The 27119-nt window shown below is 38.9% G+C and overlaps 1 long non-coding RNA gene and 1 other non-coding gene across 2 annotated transcripts; both read right to left on the reverse strand.

Annotated features, from left to right (window-relative positions):
- Positions 1 to 6073: 6073 nt before the first annotated feature.
- Positions 6074 to 13239, reverse strand: LOC104241742 (uncharacterized). The gene is made up of 6 exons (XR_011400251.1): positions 13150 to 13239; positions 12648 to 12734; positions 11989 to 12259; positions 11816 to 11911; positions 11605 to 11729; positions 6074 to 6147 (listed from the first exon to the last, which is right to left on the reverse strand). It is a non-coding gene; the product is annotated as an uncharacterized lncRNA (long non-coding RNA).
- Positions 13240 to 21538: 8299 nt separating this feature from the next.
- Positions 21539 to 21647, reverse strand: LOC138872265 (small nucleolar RNA Z279/snoR105/snoR108). Its single transcript, XR_011400732.1, has one exon. It is a non-coding gene; the product is annotated as a small nucleolar RNA Z279/snoR105/snoR108 (small nucleolar RNA).
- Between the last annotated feature and the right edge of the window lie 5472 nt (positions 21648 to 27119).

Raw genomic sequence — 27119 nt, forward strand, 5'->3', positions numbered from 1 at the left:
CCCAAGTCCCATATTTTTCTACGGACCCTCCGGGACCGTCGAATCACAGGTCCGGGTCCGTTTACCCAAAATGTTGACCGAAGTCAACATTATGCATATTAATACCAAAATTCATCAAATGTTTCACATAATTCACATATTCTAACATAAAAACTTTCCGGCTACGCGCCGAAACTACGCACGCCAATCGAGGTAACTAAAAGTGAGGTTTTCAAGGCCTCGAAAGTGCGGAACAAGGAAGAACTACGGTGATGACCCTTCGGGTCGTCACATTCTCCACCTCTAAAACAACCGTTTGTCCTCGAACGGACAAAAGAAATAAGTACCTGAGTCGGGAAATAAATAAGGATAACGGCTCCGCATATTGGACTCGGACTCCTAGGTCGATGCCTCAGAAGGCTGACCTCTCCACTGAACACGCACCGAAGGAAAACTCTTCGACCTCAACTGTCGAACCTGCCGGTCTAGAATAGCCACCGGCTCCTCCTCATATGACAGATCCTTGTCCAATTGGACAGTGCTGAAATCCAACAACGTGCGATGGATCTCCGCGATACTTCCGGAGCATAGATACATGAAACACGGGATGCACAGCTGACAAGCTAGGTGGCAAGGCAAGTCTATAAGCCACCTCTCCCACACGATCAAGAATCTCAAATGGACCGATGAACCTAGGGCTGAGCTTGCCCTTCTTCCCAAATCTCATCACGCCCTTCATAGGCGATACACGGAGCAATACCCGCTCACCGACCATGAAAGCAACATCTCTGACCTTGCGGTCTGCATAACTCTTCTGTCTGGACTGAGCTGTACGAAGTCTATCCTGAATAATCCTGACCTTGTCCAAGGCCTCCTGAACCAGATCCGTACCCAATAATCGAGCCTCTCCCAGCTCAAACCATCCAACTGGAGACCGACATCACCTACCATACAACGCCTCATACGGAGCCATCTGAATGCTGGACTGGTAGCTGTTGTTGTAGGCGAACTCTGCTAAAGGCAAAAACTGGTCCCACGAGCCTCCAAAATCAATGGCACAGGCTCGGAGCATGTCCTCAAGAATCTGAATAGTCCTCTCGGACTGACCGTCCGTCTGGAGATGAAATGTTGTACTCAACTCAACCTGGGTGCCCAACTCTCGCTGAACCGCTTTCCAAAAATGCGAGGTAAACTGCGTACCCCGATCCGAAATGATGGATAGCGGCACCCCATGAAGGCGAACAATCTCTCTGATATAAATCTTGGCTAACCTTTCGGACGAATAGGTGGCTGCAACAGGAACAAAATGCGCTGACTTGGTCGGCCTATCAACAATGACCCAAACTGCATCAAACTTTTTCCGAGTCATCGGGAGTCCAGTAACGAAATCCATGGTAATCCTCTCCCACTTCCACTCGGGAAGTGCAATCCTCTGAAATAGACCACCGGGTCTTTGATGCTCGTACTTAACCTGCTGACAATTCAAACACCGAGCCACGTGCGCAACGATGTCTTTCTTCATCGCCACCAACAGTGCTGCCTCAGATCCTGATACATCTTCGCGGCGCCCGGGTGAATAGAATATCGAGAACTGTGGGCCTCCGCTAAGATCAACTCTCGAATCCCATCAACATTGGGCACACAAACTCGCCCCTGCAATCTCAATACACCATCATCATCTAAGGTTACTTTCTTGGCACCTCCACGCTGCACCGTGTCTCTCAAGACACACAAATGGGGATCCTCAAACTGCCGCTCGCGGATATGCTCTAATAGTGAGGAACGAGCAACCGTGCATGCTAACACTCTGCTAGGCTCAGAAATATCCAACCTCACAAGACGATTGGCCAAGGCCCGTACATCCAAAGAAAGCGATCTCTGGCTGACTGGAATATAAGCAAGACTACCCATGCTGGCGGACTTCCTGCTCAATGCATCGGCCACTACATTGGCCTTCCCCGGGTGGTATAAGATAGTAACATCATAATCCTTTAGCAACTCTAACCACCTCCTCTGTCTCAAATTCAACTCTTTCTGCTTGAACATATACTGAAGACTCTTGTTATCAGTGTAAACCTCACACGTCACGCCATATAAGTAATGCCTCCAGATCTTTAGGGCATGAACAATGGCTGCCAACTCGAGATCATGAACCGGATAATTCTTCTCGTGGATCTTCAACTGCCTCGAAGCATAAGCAATGATCTTGCCTTCCTACATCAACACTGCACCAAGCCCAATACGAGACGCATCACAATAGACCGTATATGGCCTTGAACCTGTGGGCAAAACCAATACTGATGCCGTAGTCAGAGCCGTCTTGAGCTTTTGGAAGCTCGTCTCACACTCGTCCGACCACATGAACTGGGCACCCTTCTGGATCAATCTGGTCATAGGGGCTGCAATGGATGAAAACCCCTCCACGAACCGACGGTAGTAACCTGCTAACCCCAGGAAACTCCGAATATCCGTAGCTGAAGCTGGTCGAGGCCAGTTCTTGACTGTCTCTATCTTCTTCGGGTCTACCTGAATACCTACTCCTAATACGACATGACCCAGGAATGCGACCGAACTCAACCAAAACTCGCACTTTGAGAACTTAGCATACAACTGACTATCCTTTAGGGTCTAAAGGACCACTCTGAGGTGCTGCTCATGCTCCTCCTGACTGCGGGAGTATATAAGAATATCGTCAATGAAGACTATCACGAACAAGTCCAAATAAGGTCTGAACACTCGGTTCATCAACTCCATGAACGCTGCTGGGGCATTAGTCAATCCAAATGACATGACCAAAAACTCATAGTGCCCATACCGAGTGCGAAATGCTGTCTTAGGGACATCAGACGCCCTAATCCTCAGCTGGTGGTAGCCAGATCTCAAATCTATCTTTGAAAACACCCTCGCACCCTGAAGCTGGTCGAATAAATCGTCGATCCTCGGCAGTGGATACTTATTCTTAATTGTAACCTTGTTCAATTGTCTGTAATCGATGCACATTCTCATCGAACCATCCTTTTTCTTAACAAATAACACCGGCGCACCCCAAGGCGAAACACTGGGTCTAATGAAACCTTTCTCAAGCAAATCCCGCAGTTGTTCCTTTAACTCTTTCAACTCCGGTGGGGCCATACGATATGGCGGGATAGAAATGGGCTGAGTGCCCGGGGCCAAATCAATACAAAAGTCGATATCCCTGTCGGGCAGCATACCCGACAAGTCTGAAGGGAAAACCTCAGGAAACTCCCGAACAACGGGCACAAAATCAATAGAAGGGGCCTCCGTGCTAGAATCGCAAACATACGCCAAGTAGGCCAAACATCCCTTCTCGACCATACGCCAAGTTTTCACATACGAGATAACACTGCGGGTACAATGACCAGAAGTCCCCCTCCACTCTAAACGGGGTAAATCCGGTAAGGCTAAGGTTACGGTTTTGGCATGGCAATCCAAGATAGCATGGTACGGGGATAACCAATCCATCCCCAATATAACATCGAAGTCGACCATGTCCAAAAGCAACAAATCAACACGGGTCTCAAGACCCCCAAACACTACGATACAAGAACGATGAACTTGGTCGACCACAATAGAATCACCCACCGGTGTTGACACATAAACAGGAATACTCAATGAGTCACTAGGCATAACCGAATAGGGTGCAAAATAGGACGACACATATGAATACGTAGATCCGGGATCAAATAGCACAGAAGCATCCCTATCACTGACCAGAATGGTACCTGTAATCACAGCATCTGATGACTCAGCCTCTGTCCTGGCTGGCAAAGCATAACAACGGGGCTGGGACCCACCTCCCTAAATCATATCCCTGGGACGATCTGCTGCTGGCTGACCCCTACCTCTAGCGGTCTGAGCTCCACCTCTAAGACCTCTACCTCCACCTTTATGTCGTCTACCCCCGCCTCTAGCTGGCTGGGCAGGCGGTGGGGCAACTGGTGCCTGGATCATCGGGCGAGAACCCTGCTGCTGCGAGCTGTTGGAAGCTCGAGGGCAATATCTGGCAATGTGACTCACATCGCCGCAAGTATAACAAGCCCTCGGCTGTTGAGAAAAACGAAGTGGTGGTGCACTGATAGGTGCTGATGGTGAACTAAAGAGCTGCTGATCAGAATACTGCGGCTGAGAACCACGACCACCTGGTGTACCATGAGAAGCCTGGAGAGCTGACTGAAAGGGCCTCGAAGGATGGCCTCTACCATAAGAATCCCTACCTCCAGACGAGGTACCACTGAATCTACCAGAATGACGGGGCCTCTTATCAGACCCATGACCACCTCCCTGAGCAAGTGCCATCTCTATCCGGCGGGCACCATCTGCCGCCTCCTGAAATGAAATCTCACTACCGGCACTCATGGCCATCTGAACACGGATCGACTGGGACAACCCATCAATAAACCTCCGCATCCTCTCTCTATCAGTGGGGAGTATCACAATGACATGACGAGCAAGATCAATGAACCGGGTCTCATACTGGGTGACCGTCATAGGACCCTGCTGGAGACGCTCAAACTGCCTGCGAAGAGCATCTCGCTGAGTAACTGGAAGAAACTTCCCCAGAAATAACTCTAAAAACTGATCCCAGGTCAATGATGGCGTCCCTGCTGGCCTGGCTAAACAGAAATCCCTCCACCAAGTCTTGGCGGATCCTGCCAGGCGAAAAGTGGTGAAGTCGACCCCATTGGTCTCTACAATACCCATAGTCCGTAGAACCTCATGACAGCTGAATATGAAATCCTGAGCATCCTCTGAAGGGGTGCCACTATATGTGGTTGTGAAGAGCTTGGTGAAACGATCAAGCCTCCACAAAGCATCCGCGGACATAGCCACACTATCGCTGGACTGAGCCGCAATACCTGGCTGGGCTGCCACAGCTGGCTGAACTGCCACGGCTGGCTGAACTGCTGGAACCTGAGCCTGAGGAGCTACCGGCTCTAGAGTACGAGTATCGGGAGTCTGAACTCCTCCCCCAGCCTGAGATGTGGTTGGAGCTACGGGAAGCAAACCCGCTTTAGAAATGCCCTCCATAAAGCCTACCAGTCGGAACAAAGCGTCCTGAAGCACTAGAGTGGCTATGAAACCCTCTGGGACCTGAGATGGGCCCACTAAAATAGCTGGGGTCGGAACCTCCTCCTCAAAATCGACCTGAGGCTCCGTGGCTAGAAATGCTGCTCGGGGCTGAGCTCTACCGCGGCCTCGGCCTCTGGCACGGCCTCGCCCTCGCCCTCTGCCCTTAATAGGGGCTGTTGCTGGGGGCTCAGGCTGTTGCACGGTAGAAGATGAAGCACGTGTCCTCGCCATCTGCGAAAGAACAGAGTGGAAAGACAATCAGTACTTGAGAAACAGAATCGCACGACAAGAATGAACAAGGTGAAGTTTTCCTAACTCAGTAGCCTCTGCGAGATAAATACAGACGTCTCCGTACCGATCCCTCAGACTCTACTGAACTTGTCCGTGAGTTGTGAGAGGTCAGCCTCCTGAGGCATCGACCTGGGAGTCCGAGTCCGATATGCGGAGCCGTTATCCTCATTTATTTCCTGACTCAAGTACTTCTTTCTTTTGTCCGTTCGAGGACGAATGGTTGTTTTAGAGGTGGAGAATGTGACGACCCGAAGGGTCATCACCATAGTTCTTCCTTGTTCCGCACGCCAATTGAGGCCCTACTATCGGAGCTAGGCAAGCCAAATATTTAAAACACCTTTCCTGCTTTCTTTCAAACAATATAATAAACGAGACAAAATCTAGGCGGAAGACTTTAAATCTAAAGCAACTGAAAACCAAAAGTGCGGAAGTTTGAACCAAAATGCTACCTAGAGTCTGGTGTCACTAGCTCACGGACTACTACAGAATACTATAATCAATGTCTGAAGGGAAAATACATCATGTTTGTCTGATACAAGATAAACAAACAAAAAAACATGGAAAGGGACTTCAGCCTGCGAACGCCAGCTAGGCTACCTCGAGAGTCCCTGGACTGAAGATAGCTCCCAGAAGTCCTCTTGCTGCGGTCCGTAAGCTGCTCCCTGATCTGTGCACCAAAAATGCACAGAGTGTAGCATCAGCACAACCGACCCCATGTGCTGGTAAATGCCTGGCCTAACCCCGGCGAAGTAGTGATGAGGCTAGACAGTACCTACCACAATTAACCTGTACAGATATATATACAACAAGTGCAAGAAAACAATAATAAGATAATACAAAGTAAAACTGGGAGGGGACATGCTATCGGGGAGTAAAAGATAAAAATGAAATATCGGAAATAAATAGAAGAAACTCCGGTTTCCATGATATATATATATATAGTGGACGGCGTGCCACACGATCCCATAATATCATATATAAGTGGACGACGTGCCACGCGATCCCATAATATCATATATAAGTGGACGATATGCCACACGATCCCATAATATCATATATAAGTGGACGGCGTGCCACACGATCCCATAATATCATATATAAGTGGACGGCATGCTACACGATCCCATAATATCATATATAAGTGGATGGCATGCCACACGATCCCATAATATCATATATAAGTGGACGGCGTGCCACACGATCCCATAATATCATATATAAGTGGACGGAGTGCCACACGATCCCATAATATCATATATAAGTGGACGGCATGCCACACGATCCCATAATATAGATCGTAATATCTGACTTCATATAGTAGACCCCTTCGGGGGAGAATAACAACTCAATACCTTTAACCCGGCAAGGGTACAGCTAACAGCCCAAAATATCCCGACAAGGGAGAATATATATATATATATATCAGTCTACACATCCCGGCAAGGGAGTATTCACAACACATTCTCCTTTTAAATCATTCTTCCTCAACCGTTCACATTATATGAAACTTATCAAATAAACAAGGAGCTTGTGTCACATTATTCGAATTAAAAGCAATCAAGACTCACGGTCATGCTAGACTCCGGTGCATAGATAACCGTCACCATGCCTATACACCGTACTCCACATTAGCAAGTAGCAAATATCATCCTAATCCTATTCCCTCAAGCCAAAGTTAGAACAAACACTTACCTCGAATGCTCCAAACTCAACTCACGCTTCTAGTATAGCTTTACCTCTTGATTCCACCACCAATCCGCTCGAATCTAGTCATAAGTTACTTAATCACATTAATAATTACTAAATGAATCATCCCCAATGCATGAAAATAGATTTTTCAAGGTTTTTCCCAAAAAGGTCAAAAATACCCCCGGACCCACGTGGTCGAAACTCGAGGTTCGGACCAAAACCCGGTTACCCATTCCCCCATGAATCCCAATATATGATTTGTTTTTAAATCGGACCCCAAATTGAGGTCCAACTTCTCAATTTGTAGAAAACCTAGGTTCTACCCAAAACACTCAATTTTCCCCATGAAAATCTTTGATTTGAAGTTGAAATTATGTTAAAAGATGTTAAGGAATAAAGAAATTAAGTTAGAAATCACTTACCAATCGTTTTGGAGAAAATAAAGTTGTTTGGAAAATCGCCTCTTAGGTTTTGGGTTTTTGAAAAGTGAAAAATGACTGAGATTTTCCGAACTTGTATACCTTTCTGAGGACCTGGCGCGGACCGCACAAAAATGTGTTGCGGCCGCGCCGAGTGGGAGAAAAATTGGGGCTTCTCTGAACCCTTCCAGCGCGGACCGCACTGTTTTGGTGCGCGGCCGCGCTGGTTAACCTGAAACCCTAGCCCTCAGACTCAGCCACGCGGACCGCACAGAAAGGCATCGCGGCCGCGCGGCTCCAGCGCGGACCGCGCGGAAATGACCGCGGCCGCGCTGGTGTCTGCAACACCTGAACCTGCATTTTCTTAAGTCCAAGACCTCCCGGGCCCCATTCAAAACTCACCCGAGCCCTCGGGGCTCCAAACCAAACATGCACACAACCTTAAAAACATCTTACGGACTTACTCGTGCGATCAAATCGCCAAAATAACATCATATACATAGGATCAAGCCTCAAACACATGATTTTCTTTCTTCAACTTTCATAACTCAAATTCTCCATTTTTAGTCTGAAACACGTCATATGACGTCCGTTTTTAGCCAAACTTTACAGATAGTGCTTAACACATATTTAAGACTTGTACCGGGCGTCGGAACCAAAATACGAGCCCGATACCTATATTTTCTAACCCCTTTTTCATTTCAAATTTTCATATCAAATTTCAGAAAAACAATTTCTTTCAAAAATTCATTTCTCGGGCTTGGGACCTCAGAATTTGATTCCGGGCACACGCCCAAGTCCCATATTTTTCTACGGACCCTCCGGGACCGTCGAATCACAGGTCCGGGTCCGTTTACCCAAAATGTTGACCGAAGTCAACATTATGCATATTAATACCAAAATTCATCAAATGTTTCACATAATTCACATATTCTAACATAAAAACTTTCCGGCTACGCGCCCGAACTACACACGCCAATCGAGGCAACTAAAAGCGAGGTTTTCAAGGCCTCGAAAAGTGCGGAACAAGGAAGAACTACGGTGATGACCTTTCGGGTCGTCACACATTGTTACCACTGTTTCAAATCACTGCTGCGGAGCGCAGCCCGATCCATGCTCAGTCCAGAAATCATAATAAGCCCCTTGGGCATTTGTAAAATAGTAGTTCTCAGCCCGAAATATCATTTAGAAATATCATTTAAGTTTTCAAATCTTAGAAAGATGGCTGAGTTTGCAAAACAGTATGTAAAACCTTGGACTAAGATCAAATGATATGCATGTATGAGAAAACAGTGATGTCAATCTCTGAAGGATTCAAATAATTGGCAAGAAGCCCAAATGTAACAATTAAATCCAAGTAGAAAATACGGTAAAAATATCTGTCGGGACGGACTAAGTCACAATCCCCAATGGTGCTCTACCCCACGTCCGTTATCCGGCATGCAAGTCACCTCAATATAGCGTTACGATGTGAAATTCCGGGGTTTCAAACCCTCAGGACATCATTTACATCAATTACTCACATCAAATCGGCTACTTCTTTAGCTCGCGACGCCTTTGCCCCTCGAATTGGCCTCTACGTGCGTCGAATCTGCCCAAAATCACAACGAATATGTCGCATTATGCTAAAGGGACAATACCCAATCGAAAGCAATCGAAAAATATCAAAATTCACGAATTTGACAAAACCCGAGTCCTGGACCCACATCTTAAAACTCAAAATTTTTTATACCAAGATGTTCTTCGTCCTCTCACGAGTCCGTACATATAAAGAACACAAAAATCGGAGCTCGTTTGACCCTTCAAATCGACCCTAGAAAATCTCAAAAGCACAAGCCCTAAAACCTCACTTTTCTACTGATTTTCATGTTCTAATTCACATATAATCTTGTATTTAACTTGGAAATAAGTAGAAACAACTCACCTTTGATGCTTGATAAAATCCCCCTTGAAATTCTCTCCAAAATCATCCAAGCCAAATGAAAGAAATGAAAGAAATAAGCCAAATAAGGCAAATCCGTGTTTAAAGAATCTGCCTGTGCTTCGTCGAGTTGTACCTTGCACTTGTGCTATACAAGTTGTACATCCTATTAAAAAATTTTCTTGTCGGACACCTTCTGTTTAAACACCCATAACATCTTGTATAAATATCCAAATTACAAACGGTTTGAAGATTTAGAAACTAGACTCGAATATCTTTAATTTGATAGGTTTTACACCATATAACTCTTTATATATCTCGATATATGAGCTTCTAAAGTCGGCTCCCTGAAATCCGAAAATTCTGGAGAAACTGCTCCACTAGTCATCTTCAATCGATCATAACTTTCTCTACATATGTCCAAATTACGATTTATTTAGCTTTATGGAAACTAAACACGAAGGGCTACAACTTTCATTTTTAAATAATCCCAAAATTCCTTGTAGATCAAAATATATAGGCCTCCGAAGTACGCTCCACGACTGTACATTTGCTGTCCAAAGACAGCTTAGCAGCAGAAATTGCAGTAGCTTTTTCTTTTCTTTTTGGGTCCGAATTCCATTCCATTAACCTTCCGAAATCCACCCGAGGCCCTCGGGACCTTAACCAATTATATCAACATGTCCCACAATATTATTCAAACTTGTCCCAACCTTCGGGACACCCAAAATAACATCAAATCATCATCGGATTCAAGCCTATGAATCTCAAGAACTTTCAAATTCCATTTTGATCAAAAACCCAACCAAACCACGTCCGAATGACCTTAAATTTTGCAGACAAGTCCAAAATGATATAACGAAGCTACATCAACTCTCAGAATTCCATTCCGGCCCTCGGATCAAAATCTCACCTATCAACCGGAATTCGCCAAAATACTAACTTTGCCAATTCAAGCTTAATTCTACACCGGTCATCACAAAAATATTTCGGACACACTTCTAAGTCCCAAATCACCTAACGAAGCTATCCAAACCATAAAATTCGCATTTCGAGCCCTCTAACACATAAGTCAATATTCGATTGACTTTTCCAACTTAAGCTTCCTTAAAAGAGACTAAGTGTCTCAAACCTTACCAAAACTAGTCCGAATGACTTCAAATTTTGCACACAAGTCACATTTGACATTACGGACTTGCACCAACTTTCGGAATCGCATGCCGACCTCGATATCAAAATTTTCACTTCCGGTCGAATTTTCCTCAAAAACCTTCAAATTTCTATATTTAGCCAAATGACTTCAAAATGACTTCCAGACATCCAAATTCACTTCCGATCACTCTCTCAACTCCAGAATCACCATACGGAGCTATTCCCAGACTCGGAATCCCAAACGGACATCTATAACTCTGAAATGCCTTCCAACCCAAATTTATGAAATTCTTCTAAAATACTAACTTCCACAATATACGCCGAAATGCTCACGGGTTATCCAAAACCAAATCCGGACATACGCCCAAGTCCGAAATCATCATTCGAACATGCTGGAACTTTCAGATCCCAATTCCGAGGTCGTTTACTCAAAATTCCAATCTTAGCCATTTTCTTCAACTTAAGGTTGCCGCAATGAAAAGTTTCTTTCCAATTTGACTCCGAATTTCCCGAAATTCAACTCTGACCATACGTACAAGTCAATATACCTAAAATAAAGCTGTTCATGACTTCCAACTACTGAACGATGCGCTAGAGCTCAAAACGACCGGTCAGATCGTTACACATACACAACATAACATTAGTTAAATACTAAAGGAGTTTAATAGATTAGTCACCTCCATGCAGTCGACCAATTCTCTAATAGTTTTAACTTCTACCGTTCCAGTAGCCAACTCATCAGAAAGAGAATAACTACGCTAAGAAGGTATTTGACTGATCCTGGCAGAGTTAGCTTCATTCACACTTGCCAATCTGTATTTACGCAAGGTTGTATTACTTTTAACCATAAACAATTATTTGCGTAGTATCCACATAAACTTAATTTATGAAATAACTAATCTGGACTTAAAATCAACAGCTTGAGGAAGATCCGGGTTAATCCAGAGCTTTGAGACATGCCAAGTATTACGCACAGAATATTTGCCTATATATAACTTTAGTTTCTGAACCAAAAAATTAACATAAAAAATTTATCCCATGTCATCAAAACAATAGAAATACCTTGAAATTTGTGAGCTTTTATCAACTGCATAACAACTATGACCGGCTGATGGGGTGATCCCTCTAAATGTGGCAAGATTTGGTCAACGAATTCTCCCCAAAATGTTGTCGAGATATTATTCCTCCTGTGTAATTTATATAACAACTTAATCAGACAATGATAAGTTATCATGTTAATATATAACAAAGTAATTCATAGACGCAATCTTACTCATGATCTTCAAGTTCCACATTCATATAAGTGCTTTTTTATCACCTTGGTTATGGGATTCTACTTCACCATAACTTACAACCTCTCCAATGACATCTATAATAATTTAAAAAAATGATCAGGAGAAAGTTGATAAGACATTCAAATAAAAGAACTGTGAATTGAATACTTACCGAAGAGTTCACTTTCTTCAACATCAATTTTGTTTATCAAATACTCATAAGGTTTTAAGTCGAAGATACTCACACCAAAAAGATGATCATTTGCTTCCTCTACAATCGTCTTATGAGTAAATGTCAACTTCAATTTATACCGCGTGTATTTAAGTTTCGTATAATTTGGTCCAACCACAAAGTTCTTCATAAAGTACAAACCCAATTCTTGTATCTTTGGTTTGAACATACGTATAAGAGACCGACCAACAGTCGCATGAATACGATCGCCCTAGAAAAAATAATCATAATTAATATTGAGTCAGACAAATACTCAGTTGTACAGTGTTGTCACAGAGTATATTAAACAGTGAAGCATCAATGGGTAAATCCTATATGTGAATGCTTGCCTTTCCAAAATAACACATACAACATATTAGATATCCCAAAAAGTTCTCGCACATAAAATACAAAATTGCAGATTAAGAGTTAGCATCATTTACACCTAATCTATATATATGGAAAAGCTGTATTCGAGGTATCTCCATCTAGATCATAAAAATTAAAATTGCAGTTGATTAAATACACGCGTAACCTAATGAATTTCATAGTACAAAGCAGAAGATGGAGATTGTAGTCAAATTACGGGAAAATATAAATGCAACTAAAAAAGAATACACCTTTTCGTCTTGAATAATTAATTCAAGGGAGACGGTGTTGTCTGGTTTATCGCGGTCTGGAACATGCCACAATCTCACTACTCGTACCTTCAAATTCCAACTCATCTTGTTACTCGATATATTGCTGATATAGTCAAACATCGTCATATTTGTTCTTAGAGAAAATTTGATAAGAGGATTGTTTTAGTAAAGTATATGCTCGGTGCAGCTATATATATATATATATATATATATATATATATATATATATATATATATATATATATATAAAATCTTTTTACTTGCAGAAATTTCCATAAAAAAGAACCGTAAAATAGTTTCTAGGCCGAAAAAAGCTCTTATGAAATTTAGGGTTTATATATAGATTTACAAATCTTATGTAGTTTATATCGAAAAAAAGTTCTTATGAAATTACAATAGTCTACATTTAGGGTTTATATATAAAATTCCAAAATTAAGGAGGATATATATAAAATTCCAAAATTAAGGAGGATAAACATACCTTGATTGAGAATCCTTTCCATGTAGAAATCCCTAAATTTTAGTTAATAAAGATTCAGATCTGAGGAAGTGTTGCTTGAGTATGATTTTGTAGACATAACATTGGCTATTGTTGATGAGTATCTTCTTATCTTGAGATCATACGGTAAGCAATCTTGAAACCCGTTTTTTTAGGAAGACAAAGAGAATTGGGAATGTTTTTAGGAAGACAAAGAGATTAGATGGTAAATATGCTATGAAACCCATTTTTTTTAGGAAGGCAGAGATCACACGAATTTTTTTTACTTTTTAATATTTTTTGATTATTAAATAATAGTAATTTTACAAAACAGAGGCACTAATTTTGGGAGGATTGACTGTTTTTATTGCCGAAAATCAGGCAATAAATTTGGGATTGCTGATTGTTTGTAGACCGAAAAAAATTGTTACAACTTGGATTTTTAAGAAATTAATTTGCAATGTGTATTTTTAAGATTTTGCCACTTGGCTAAATGAGGAGGCAAACTTCTTTTCTTTAATATATATAGATATAAAATAATAATAATAATAATAATAATAATAATAATAATAATAATAATAATAATAATAATAATAATAATAATAATAATAATAAAGTAGTAACTAGGTAACATTGTCTTCATTACTGCCGCATTGGGCTACAGTTATGCCTCCTAGGGCATTTTCATTTCCTAGAGCAGGCAGCTTACAACATATACTAGTAAAAGTATTTCTTACATAATAAAAACCTTCCTGATCTTTGTGGGGCATCCACCACATAGTTTGGAGGTTTAACAAAAACACATAATTTATTTATGCTGGTCTGTTTAAGTGCTTCCTTAGCCAAAAGGTGTCCCACCAAGTTTCCTTCACGAAAATTATGCTTCAGCACGACTTCCCCCTTTGCATTGCTTTACCCATTAGTCACCTGCATTGTGAAATTAAATTTGCATAAGTAGCGTAGTTTGTATCAAGCATATGCATTACATAAGTTGCATCCGTCTCCATTTCGATGGGTAGTAGATTCTCCTGCAAAATTAGTTTGAGAGTTTGTTATAGAGCTTGTAATTTTACTTGGAGCGGAGTCAGTGCATATGTTTTGTTGTGGTAGCCGGTGATCCATTCCCCTTTGAAATTACGTAAAACTCCTCCCATGCCTCCAAGCATTGTTGAAAGCACTATCAATATTGATTTTGTACCATCCTTTTTGGGGAGGGTACCAAATTGTGTTAATATCTTTTTTAATCGTATATGTTGTTGGATTAGTAGCTAAGAACTTGAATTCTAATGCCAGCTTGATAATATTGTTTGAGTTAATTCCATGGGATGTGTTGTTTTAGTTGTTAAAGTTCCTATTATTCCAAATGACTCATAGCGTGAATGGAAATAATTCTTCCCATGATGTATGTTGATTGTGAGGTGTTATGTTAGCACCCTTTAGATGATCGATCGAGTGTACATTTTCATTATTGGCGGTGATTTTCTATCCCATCAATTCCCATAAGGATTTTGCAATATGACATTCCAAAAAAAAATATGGCTTATGGATTCGTTTGAGGTTTTACAAACTGGACATACCGGATCGATTTTTTATTTCACACTTATAAAGGTAATCAGGGGTTGGGATTCTAACATGAAAGCATTTCCACATGAAGAATTTTATTTTGTTGGGGTACTTAAGCTCCCAAATCCAGTTGAAGTTTTTGTCATTATGCTCGTTATTTTCCCAAAGATTATAACAGGAGCTCATTGTGAAGATACCACTGTTATTGAGAGTCCATAAGGGAGAATTATTGTTTTGGTTAGGGGTTAAATCCACTGTTTTTATGTGATTAATGCTATCATTTGGGATTTTAAAGGAAATTTTTCCTAGGTAGCATTCTCTTGTTCCATCAATGTCTCCTTTTCTCAAACACGATTCCTCTTTATTTAAAGGACCTACGATATGTTCCCTAAGATTGTTGACCCTTGGGATCCAATTATTATCCCATATATTTAGAAGGGAGTTTTTGTCAACCGTCCATCGAATACCTTTGTTGCAATTGAGCCATCCTTTTAAGAGACTGTTCCAAGTGTGTGAGCTTGACTTTGTAGTTCCGTTGTTACTGTATTTGCTGATCAAGATTTTTGCCCATAGGGCAGATGGGTTATTAAGAGCTCTCCATGCTAGGCTGGTTAATATGGCAAGATTTTTTGACTTTGCTTTCCGGATGCAAAGGCCTCCAAGCTCCTTAGGTCTGGTAATAATATCCCATTTAATAAGATGCATTTTCCTTTTTCCCGTCGTGCTACCCCATATAAAATATCTTTGGATTTTGTCTATGGTGTTAAGAGTTTTTGCGGGGAGAACGGATAATTGCATTATATGGTTTGGGAGAGTGTTGAGGCGGCTAAAGTGCTTCTCCCAGCCATACTGAGCCACTTGGCATTCCAATTATTTAATTTGAACCTCATTCTATCTATAAGGAAATGGTAGTCTTTTGCTTTTGGCTTGCTATGAGTTATTGGAAAACCTAAGTACATTTCGAAGGAGTTGCTAATGTTAATATCGAAGAAGTTTGTGAGGGTATTTTTAATTTGTGGATGGCAATTCTTTGAAACCAATATTTTTCACTTGTTTTTATTGATGTTATGTCCTGAGAGGGTGCAAAAGTTATCCAAGCATTGTTGGATGGTGAGCATTATTTTATTATTTGCCTTCCCCATTAGGGTTAGGTCATCTGTGAAAATAATGTGGGATAGATACGGGCTGTTATGGTTTATTTTTACAGGATCCCACCTTCTTGTGTCTACATGGTTGTTAATCGTTTTTGAAAGCATGTCTATACAAAGGATAAAGAGGTAAGGGGACATAGGGTCTCCTAGCCTAATTCCTCTTGATGGGTAGAAAGTCTTTGATTTGATTCCATTAACAAGAATTAAAATATTACTCGTAGTTATGCAATTTAAGATTAGGGAGGAAATATTCGGAGGGAATTTGAAGAATTTTAATGTTCTATAGATGAAGGGCCTTTCCAGTTTATCGAAAGCTTTTTCTAGATCAATTTTAAGAACAAAACTTGGTTTGCCCTTAGACGTGTTTAACTTCCTAATGATTTCCTGAATGATAATAGAATTATCACTAGCCCGCCTATTTCTTAAGAAGCTAGCATGTTCTTGGCTAATAAGAAGATTTAGGAAGGGCTTGATACGATTTGCGATTATTTTAGTAATGATTTTTATATGGTATTGCAAAGACTTATAGGTCTAATTTTTTTTAGATTATTTGCATTATTAATTTTGGAGATTAGACATAAATAAGTATCATTTATGTCTGGGGGGATTTTTTTGTTTGAAAGACATTGTGGCAAAGGTTAATAACCTTACTACCCACTATGTGCCAATATTTTCAAAAAAAAGAAAGGGTGTAACCCATCCGAACCTGGACTTTGTATGGCTTGAAAGAGAAAACAGCCTTCCTAATTTCATGATTTCTAAGAGGTTTATCAAGGCTTGATAGATCAATAGTATGGAAATTCGGGGTATCATTTTTAATGTATGACCAGTTCAAATTGTCATGGGATGTTGTGAAGAGTTTAGCAAAAAAATTTATTGTGTGAGTCGTTATGGCATTTTGATCATCCAACCAGTTTCTATTATCATCTTTGAAATAGACAATGTTATTCCTCCTTCTTCTACTAGTAGTCTTTATATGAAAAAATCTAGTATTCGCATCATCATCATTTAGCCAATTTACTCTTGATCTTAGTTTTCAATAGTCCTCTTCAAGTTTGAGGATATCATTATATTCAACAATTAGTGACTCTTCAAGGTTACAAAGGAAATTACTAAACGGGTACTTAGGAGAATTCTGGATACCCTCTAATCGAGCTAGGATTTTCCTTTTTTTGTCGAAGATGCTACCAAAGGTGTTCCTTTTCCACTTAAGGACTGTAATTTTGAAAAACAAATTGTGCCTTCAATAAAGTCTCTACCATTCCAACTATTATAGACAATATTTATGAAGTCCAGATGAGAGCACCATATAGTTTCTATTCTAAAAGGTTCTCAATATTATTGTACATCTTATACCTAAGGGATATGAGGATAGGGTTATTGCCTGAGTGAGTTTTTGGTAGATGTGTGATGTTCATGTTGGGGTAATTCTCTAACCATTCCACATTCGAGTAGACCCTATCAGTGTTTCCATTATCAAGCCATTTTTCCTTCTCTGATGGTTTGATCAAGTGTATTTACACCCTTTGAAACCTAGGTAAACTAAGTTGCAATTGTTTAAACAATTAATTAAAGACTTGGCCCTATTTTGATTAATGGTTCTACCTCCAAATTTATCCTTGTGATCTATAACCTCATTGAAATCCCACAACCAACCATGGCCCTTTATACCTATTGGAAATATTTCTCAAATTACCCCATAGAACATTCATATCCAAAATATTGGTACTAGCATATAAAGCACTAAAAAGCCAAGGGATTTGTTTAAGTCTTACCTAGATCATAGCATGGATTTCCTGGCCACTCCTTGTGAAGTTGTTCACTGTTACCATATTATGATTCCACAAGATTACAAGGCCACCCGCTTGACCTATAGCTGGCATTTCGATCATTTCACTGAAGTCAAAGTCTTCCAAGATAGAGGTGTGGCTTGCCATTTTTGTTTCTAACTGAGCAACCATGCAAGGTCTGTGGATATCCATAAGCTCCCTAAAATTTCTTCTAAATTATTATTATTTGCACCTCTCACGTTCCAAATAATGAAGTTAGTTGCTTGATTCATTATTTGGGAGTTGGTTTGTTGGTTGTTGTTTAGAATGTCCCTCACTAGAGGTCCATTGGTCCTTCTTAGTGATGGTACTAGATTACCACGTTATTCCCCACCGTCAGATCCTGAGAAGGCCTTATGTCTAGTGAGCACTTGTATACTGTCACTGGACAACTGAAGATACACTTCTTGTCTAGTCTCTCCTAGAATATTAATATTTTTACCTCGTTGAAGCTTGAAAAAGCCACTGCTGGCTACCTTAGGTGAGGTAAGATCTCCTCTTCTTCTTCTTCTTCTTGTTGTTCTTCCTGATTTTCCATATTTGCAACCGATTGTTGATCCTCCATAGGGGCTGCATTGTGGTTGTGTGCCATTTGGTGTGCTTCGGTGTGCTTCCATCTGTTGAGTTATCCCTTGAGTGAAGGGTCAGTTCTTCCGGTGAAAAGAAAGGTAGAGTCAGTGGTACATTTTGTGGGATGTTGTTGTTAGAGTTGGTCGGTATGTTCCACATGTGGTGCATTTTTTGTATCAAGTTCTGGTTCATGAATGGAGCCAGTGGTTGCAATATGTTATTTATCCACATTCGGTTTATATAATTGCCCATTGCTAAGTTCATCCCCTCTAAGATGAGTTGATCTAGGTAGTGAGTATTTTGGATGATCAAAATGGACTCTTAGCCATTGATCTCCAAGTTGAAGGATATGGTATGTCCTATGAGTCCCAGCTCCACCCATAACTAAGGATGGTGGTTTGGTATGTTTGGTGGTTGGGCATAGATTACTGTATTTTGAGGGAAGTGGGGAGGGAGAGGTGGGAGATTGTTCATGTTTTGGTTCCGATAGACTCGGTACAATTGGATCAATCTGTACCTCTTTCTTAGTGTCATTGGAATCCTTGGCATTTTTTAGATCTTTCTATATAGCAAGAGTGTTAGTTAGAGAAATGGTAGTAGGGGTAGTAATGATTTGGTCTATTTACATGAATTTTGAAGGGTCTTGCGTGAAGGATTTATTAAGATCTTGTATGGATATTGTCATATCCACATGTCTTTTCCCATTTGTCATGTGTTCCTTTTGTAGTTGGTTAGTAGCAGAGGTTTTTGCATGTTGGTGATCTTGGGTTAATCCGTTGGCATTGTGGTAGGTTTGTTTTTTATCATTATTGTTAGAGTCTATAGTGTAGTGATTAGTAATGATAGGATTTTTGTAGTTATTGAGATTTTGATTAATAAAATCAATTTGAATGTCATTAGTAGTGCATGTAGGATTTGCCACATTTTGGCCACATGTTTGCTTCCAGTTTTTAGAGTCATGCAAGAGGCTAGTGATTTTTGGGTAACTAGTCTCATTTCCTAAAACCATGGGTTCTTCTTCAAGTAGAGCATATTTGTTGGTAAGATTTTTGGCACTATTAGCACTAAGGGAGGCAATGTAATTTGTGGAGTTCAAGTTAGGAAATTGTCTATGGTTACTAGTAGGCAAATCTGCATCCGCTAAGTATTGCTTATTGACATATTTTAGATGTTGAGTATCAATGTACTTACCCTTTGATGCATCATAAGTTCGAACATTTATACCTAGGACTTTTGGAGTGCCTGACATTGCTTTGAACTGGTTAAGTTCTCTGATCGTGCCTTTTTTGGGAATAGAAATCGTCTTCCACTCCTGATCTCTTTCTTGTTCAACTTGTAATGGGCATGGAATGGTGTGCTCTCCCTTTGCTTGGATTGGTTGAGAGTTGTAGGGACATTGATTTGTTACATGTTGTAGTCTTCCATAGGATTTGCATAATATATTTTCTCTTTTATATAGGATTTGTTACTTGTGTAATCCTACTAGTACTTGTGTTGGAACTGGTTGTTCTGATGGTATTTCAACACATAATCTGGTGTATCTCTCCCGTAAGGTGGCTAATGTACAGGCGTCCACCTTTAGTAGTTTCCCAATGGCATTGTCAATTTTCATTATGATGATTCCATCGTAAAATTCAGTAGGTAGTTGGGATAATCTTACCCACACCGCTGAATAACACCGCCGGGCTTGTTTAACCATAAAATTTGGTATCCATTTTTGAACTGAGAGGAAGAAACCATTAATAAACCAGGGGCCATTTTGAAGCACCTTTAGCATATTTTCCTCTTTGGCAAATTTTACAGTATAATAGTTTTCACCAAGATCAACGAGAGAAAAATTTTCTGTAGGTCTTCATAATCTTGGATCTTCTTCTTTAGGTTGTGCTGCATCAATCGTTTCCCCATAAGCTTTATGATGACCGAGTATTAAATACGTTGTCTATCAATGCCCGTTAAGATTATTTGATTTAAATCCTTTAACGAGTCACCTTCCACTCTAGCATCTTCTTCTGGGAATTGTATGTCCATAGGAAATGATGTGATATTATTTTGTGGGTTGGTAGAAAAAACTTCATCTTGTAGGAGTTTTTCCTTGTAGGAGGGATTTGAGAAGTTTGGTTGCATGATGTTATCTGAGGATTTTGGTGGAACATTTGTGTTATGTTTTCTTCCCCGTTGGTTTCCATCGGATTAAAAAGTTGATTAAGGAAAAAAATGGTTGGGAATTCTAGTGAGAAGTTGATCTCTCTCTCTAGGAGAATTAACGATGGCACGGAGCCTGAGTCAACTCATTAATGTTGTTTCATGTATAAATGCTACACCATTAGAAAAAATTAAATTCATAACAAAATTAGTATTTTAAATCATAACAAAATTGGTGGTTGATTAAAGATAACATAAGCATTACTAGTTTAAACTGGTATTCGCATTCAAATGTGATTGACTTATATATATAAAAGACGATCAAGCTTTGAAAAATGGTAATGTCTAGTTATATTTCTTCTTTAAGGTAAAGTCTAATGATAATGGTTCACGCAGTAAACGTTCTAGTGTGGTCTTATACTTGTTTCCTTGAGTAGACATCTAAATTATTACTTATAAATTACTCCCTCCATGTCAAATTAGATGATGTATTTTATTTTTTGGTATGTTCCAAAATAAATAACACATTTCTAAATTTAGAAAATAATTCAATTTTAAACTCTTCATTTTTACCCTTAATGAGAAATTTTTATAACTACACAAATGTCATGACCCCATAAAGCTTTTACCCCTTAAACTTTTAAGACCATAAATTTTCGAAAGTCTTTTTTTTTTAACGGGTAAAAAGTACTAACATAGGTGTTTAGACCTATGATTGGCAAGCTAGTCCATCATCATTTTACAGATGTCAACGCTTTACTGAATTTTGTTATTCTGAGGAAATTGCCTTTACTGAAATTGAAATCAATGATACTAAATTGAGTGAGAAGCTTAGAAACTGGGATAAGAACAAGTAAAAATTACTCTTTTCATTTTACTTTGTTTGTTATAGGTTGAGTTAACACAATATTTTATTAAAAGAAGATTTTTGAAATTTTTAATTCTAAATAATTCATAGCATTTGTGTAATTAGTTGAAACTTGTCATAAAAAAATTTAGAACTGTGTCATTTCTTACTTAATAAACTAATAAAAAACAATGTACAAACAAGATGAAACGAAATAAACATTAGAAAAAGGCTGACAATAATTAAAGTTTAAACTAGACAAATATTTGCGGGGGGTGCATTCAAGAATAGGGATCAGATTGGTAAAAGCTAGGCGCCCAGATTGTCGTAACCAGGCTTTGGGCTGTGACACCCTTCTCGCATATTTTATTTGCGAGCATCGACCACTCATCACATCCCCTTTAAACTTGCCTGAAGGATCATGCTTTTCCACAGCCCACTGCATCTATTCTTTATTCTATTCAATCAGCCTTCAGCTTTCTTCATTCTTCGATGTGGGAGTGTTACTTTCAAATTTTCTCACTCACTTCTGAATGATACAGAATAGGGGAGTGAGAAGCTCAAGACTCAACATCGAGAAATAAAAGATGTCATTTTGAGGACACGTTTCAAATTCAACATGCTTTTACTACATTTCACAAAATCATATAGGGATTGATTCCTTCTACAGAACTGTCGCAAACATTAAAGGTAGTTTGGTTGTCAAATAAAGTTAAGCAAGATGATATTACAAAGATTGTATATTGGAATTGTCTCTATTTTTAATGCATATGCAATTTAAGATGAATGCTTGGTTCATTGTAATGAAAATAGGTTATACATCTAAGTCTGTATTTGCCTCTACTGATATAATTTGACAATACTAAGTTTACGAAGCTCTTTAAAATACAGAGGTACCCAAATTAATATCTTAATTGCTTTAGGTAGCTTCTGTCTTAAAATGTCTGTTACGCCATTGTGATGGTGGGCTTGCTTCAGAAAAAGATTTCAGGTTAATTTCATGAGTCCGAAACCTAAATATTGTTGATTTTGACTTAAAATACGTTTTTAATATGTAAAAAAAAGTTACTTTTCTATATATAACGCGGTTTTAAACCGCGCTATACTTTAACGGCCAAAACACCGTCAAAGTGTAGCGCGGTTTAAAACCGCGTTATACTATAACACCTTTAATAACCGCATTTTCTACATAAGTGTTGGGTGGTGCAATGATTAAATGATAGCTGATAAGTTAGCTTTGGCCTTGAGGTGTTGGGTTCCTTTCCCTACACAAGCATTCCTTTATTTTCCTATTTTTTTTTCATTTTTCATTTCTTTTCATTATTTGGTTTAAGTATTTAGATATATAAATACTTTAATAGAAAAGCCTTTTATTATTTCTTTAAAAAATCAACCGACATTTTTAATAGTTGTTATTTTGTGCTATACGTAAAACAAAATTATTTTTTTCTCCTTTTATTTTCAAATTAGAATTATGAGTTTTATTTTATAGTTAAAATTTTCATAAGAGAATAATATATATAGTTTAATCTATTCGTTGAATTATTTTATTTATTTCAAATATATAGCAAAACAATTGTGCGTTGAAATTAACACTAGTCTTTAAATTTGAATGCACATATGCCTGCTAACTATTTTATTTTATTTATTCCTTTTCACATTAAATAATAAATTCCTTCAGCAAACAATATTGGCATATTTTGCTTATTCAGACAAAAACTTTATCTTTGATATAATATTATTTATAAAACTTATATCAAGGTATATAAAGGAAAAAAATGTCCACCAAGTAGAGTTTCCCTAATAACTTACATAATGAGAAGGAGAAAGATATATCGTATCACGATAATCCCCCAAAATAATTTCATACCTAATTAAAGTAAGTTGCTAACATTTTAACCATTTTATTCCTAATTTATTAGACTAAAGTAGGATTTCCTTAATTAATTTGTTTTTTCTTCTCTAAAATTTCTAATTTCCATAATCTAAGTCTTGCTAGTTTAGGCCATGAATTACAGCATATGTAAATGTAATCACGCTAATCATGAGAGTATTTTATGAAACAAGTAACTGTGATAATTAATATCCTCCGCTAGATCGTATGTGGATTTAGAATTTAAACTTTATGAGTTTAATTTTTAAGGTTCTTAGCATTGAACCCATTATATTTTTAAAAATTATGGGTTCATATATACTATTTGTTACAATTTTAGTGATTTACACATAAGTTTATAGTTCAAATCGAAAATTATGAATTCAATTGAACCGATAGATTTAGTGCTACGTCCGCCCTGCACTAGATGAATATATGTTCGCACACTAGTCTACTGACAATTCTTTTAATTTATGGTACCTTCTAATTTTTTGGTTGTGTGCGTGAACATATTTTTTTATATCAAAAAATAAAATAATTCAACCAATAGATTAAATTATATATGTTATTCTCTTATGAAAATTTTAACTATAAAATAAAACTCATAATTCTAATTTGAAAATGAGAAAAAATAATTTTGTTTTACGTATAGCACAAAAGAACAACTATTAAAAATGTCGGTTGATTTTTTAAAGAAATAATAAAAGGCTTTTCTATTAAAGTATTTATATCTAAATACTTAAACCAAATAATGAAAAGAAATAAAAAATAGGAAAATAAAGGAATGCTTGTATAAGGATTCGAACCCATCACCTCAATGCCAAAGCTAACTTCTAACACTTATATGTATAACGCGGTTTTAAACCGCGCTATACTTTAACGGTCAAAACACCGTTAAAGTATAGCACAGTTTAAAATCGCGTTATATATAGAAAAGTAACTTTTTTTTACACATTAAAAACGTATTTTGAGTCAAAATCAATAACATTTAGGTTTCGGAATCTTAATTTCATAGCTATCCCGTGAGGTCGCCATTTTTTTTTTTTCATTCTTTTACTTTGCTTCTGCTCTCCGATTTCCCCTGGATTTAGCTACGTTCTTCTCTTTGATTTTTTTTATTACTTTTCACCAAATTCAAATTTTGGAAACTCATGATGATCTAACTTGGTAAAAAATTACTCTCATGTTACAGTAAGATACTTACTCCAAATCTTCAAGATTCTCAACCTGACCTAAGAGCTCTTTTTTGAATATCAATATCTCCTTAAATAGAAGTTATGTAGTTAAGTTAGAAGCGTATCAACCGACACTTGAAAGAGAGAGAAACTCTCCCTTCTCTCTACATTCCCTATCTCCACTTTCATGGAAACTATCTCACTATCCACTCACCCAGCCTCCCAAATCCCACCCAAACCACCTGATATACAGCATAATTGTGAAGAAATTAATCCGCATATTCTTTCTACTAGTAGGGGAAATCAAATGATTGATGCAGAGAACTCCTCCTCACCAATCATGCTAGATAAAATACCTCAACCTCAAGGTTCTTCATATAAGGAAGCTCTTCTATTGGACACTATTAGCGGCCAAATTATTCAAAACCCCATGCAACCACAAACCACTCAAGTCTTTCCCACGCAACTAGACTATAATTCCTATGGTCTGCCTAGCCATATAACTAGTCCACAAAACACCATAGAATCAAATGATAACCTACAATTTTCCCTTTTCAGTAGGTGATCTTCAAAGGATATACCAACCATGAAAATATTCTCTTATTATTAAGCTCATGGGAAAACGTATCCTCCATCAATACCTCAGAAGGAAGATATACCAACTGTGAAAACCAAACGAAAATTTCACCCTAATGGATCTAGGGGCTGATTATTTCATAGTAAAATTCTCCAAAGAAGAGAATATGTCCAGAGCCCTCAATAACGGACCATGGTTTGTTAATGGCTATCACCTATGGGAACCTCATTTTGTAGCAAGTGAGGCAAAACAATTAAAATCAGCCGTGTGGATTCGATTACCACAACTTCCTATTGAATTTTATGACTTAACCATTCTTCAAAAAATAGGGAATACTATAGGTCGTCTATTGAGGATTGATGCCTGCACTTCCTCAAGTCTAAGAGGAAGATATGCTCGACTTTGTGTTTAAGTTCCTATGGACAAACCAGTAAAGCCATTCGTCTATATTGGAAATTACAAGCAACATATACACTATGAGGGGAAAAACTTTTTATGTATTAAATGTGGAAATTAGGTCATAACCAATTAAAATATTTAGTACCCTCACCACCCCATAAAGCCAATGATATCCAAGGAGGTATAACAGGACCTCAACAACAAGACTCCTCGATTGGGTAACTGTCACGTTCAGTAAGAAGAAGAAAGCCAATGGAGTAAATCAAGTCCACACTGCAAAAGGTAACAGTCAAGGTACACATATGAATCCATCTCGCACTGACACAGGTATGTCCTCCAAACCTCATAATGATCCCTACTATACCTCTAAAAATTTGAGTAAAGAACCATCCAATACTACTGGTAATATGCCAATGAATAAACAGTACAAGGAAAAAAATAGCTTCCTCAATACTGGAAAGAATCCAAACTTTTTTGAGGCTCTGAACTTAATAGAGCACATGGTTTTGGATGATGTTTTAGATGACAATCCGGATACAATCCCTATTGCCCAATGCATGGAAAGTAGAAAAGACAAAATTAAACATGTGTCAAGTAATACTCCCACATTGGAACCCTCATCGCAATCATTACAAGAAGTTTCCACTAAAGACAAACTTAGGAATGACTCGGTTGCCCCTAATCTAATGTACAATACTAGTACTAATCCAGATAACACTACTATCCCTATCCAATCTACATTACACATGGCCATGCATGCAAAGGGGGACGTCCAAATGGCAGAAAATTCAGAGTTCTTAGCAAACTCAATATCCTCTAAAGATATTATATATCAACACACGCTAAACCAATTACCGGACATGCATCAAAAGACCACTATTGAAATCAATAATCCTACAAAAGCTAAATCTCCTACTACCGGTATAAACATCATAAATACCATCCAAGACAACAATGTCAAGACTCCCACTATCAGCAAGAAGAAGGTTTCGATTGATTCACCTAACAAACCAACTCAGACCCTCTCAAATGGCCAACCCTCCACAACTACAGAACCAGCCCCTCTTCTTCACATCACCCCCTCAATCCCAGAACTACCAACCGACCTCTTGGCTAGAAGCAGGTCTCCTAGGCCATGCAATAACCTTCAATATTCATATCAATAGTCAGGAAATGGTAATAATAATACAGAATACTCGTTACCTAGCCCAACTAATAGCGGAGGGGATGTACTTGGCTATGAACAACTACACAAACCAAGCTTGGATCAACAACATTCTCCACCCCTTATCCCCACATATGAACCACACGTTGATCCAGGAAATACAGAGTCAATGGGACCTCCCTCAAACTCCCAACCAATATATCAATCTCCCAATGATTCTCCCCTTCTTCCCAGCAGAGGAGAGCATGATGATCAACCCAATCTTTATGCCATGGGGTCACCATGCATCCCAGGGAAACAACAATCTTCCAAACATGGCCCTGGTCAACCTAGATCCAATTATTCAAGCCAATGCTCCAAAACAAGGCCCTCCACAACCTCCAGTAGAGGAAGAAGAAGAACACCATCCACAAGGTACTCAACCGAGTGTAGAATTCTCAAGCCTAAACGAAGTAAAAATACTTCTCTTCCCTGAACTATGGAGCAAGAAATACATCTCCAGTTGCCCGAGCACCATGTACAAATGCTCAATGCATGTTCGTCCACCACAAGATCCCACCGTAGGAAAACAAGCTATCATTCTAGTTCCATCAAGAAGGAGGATTCACAACTCAGTGGAAAGGGAGTCCACTGTGATCCAACCTCAATCCCCTCTAATGAATAGAGAAACCACTATTATATA

The sequence above is a fragment of the Nicotiana sylvestris genome, chromosome 6 (assembly GCF_000393655.2).
Source record: "Nicotiana sylvestris chromosome 6, ASM39365v2, whole genome shotgun sequence".
Classification (NCBI taxonomy): domain Eukaryota; kingdom Viridiplantae; phylum Streptophyta; class Magnoliopsida; order Solanales; family Solanaceae; genus Nicotiana; species Nicotiana sylvestris.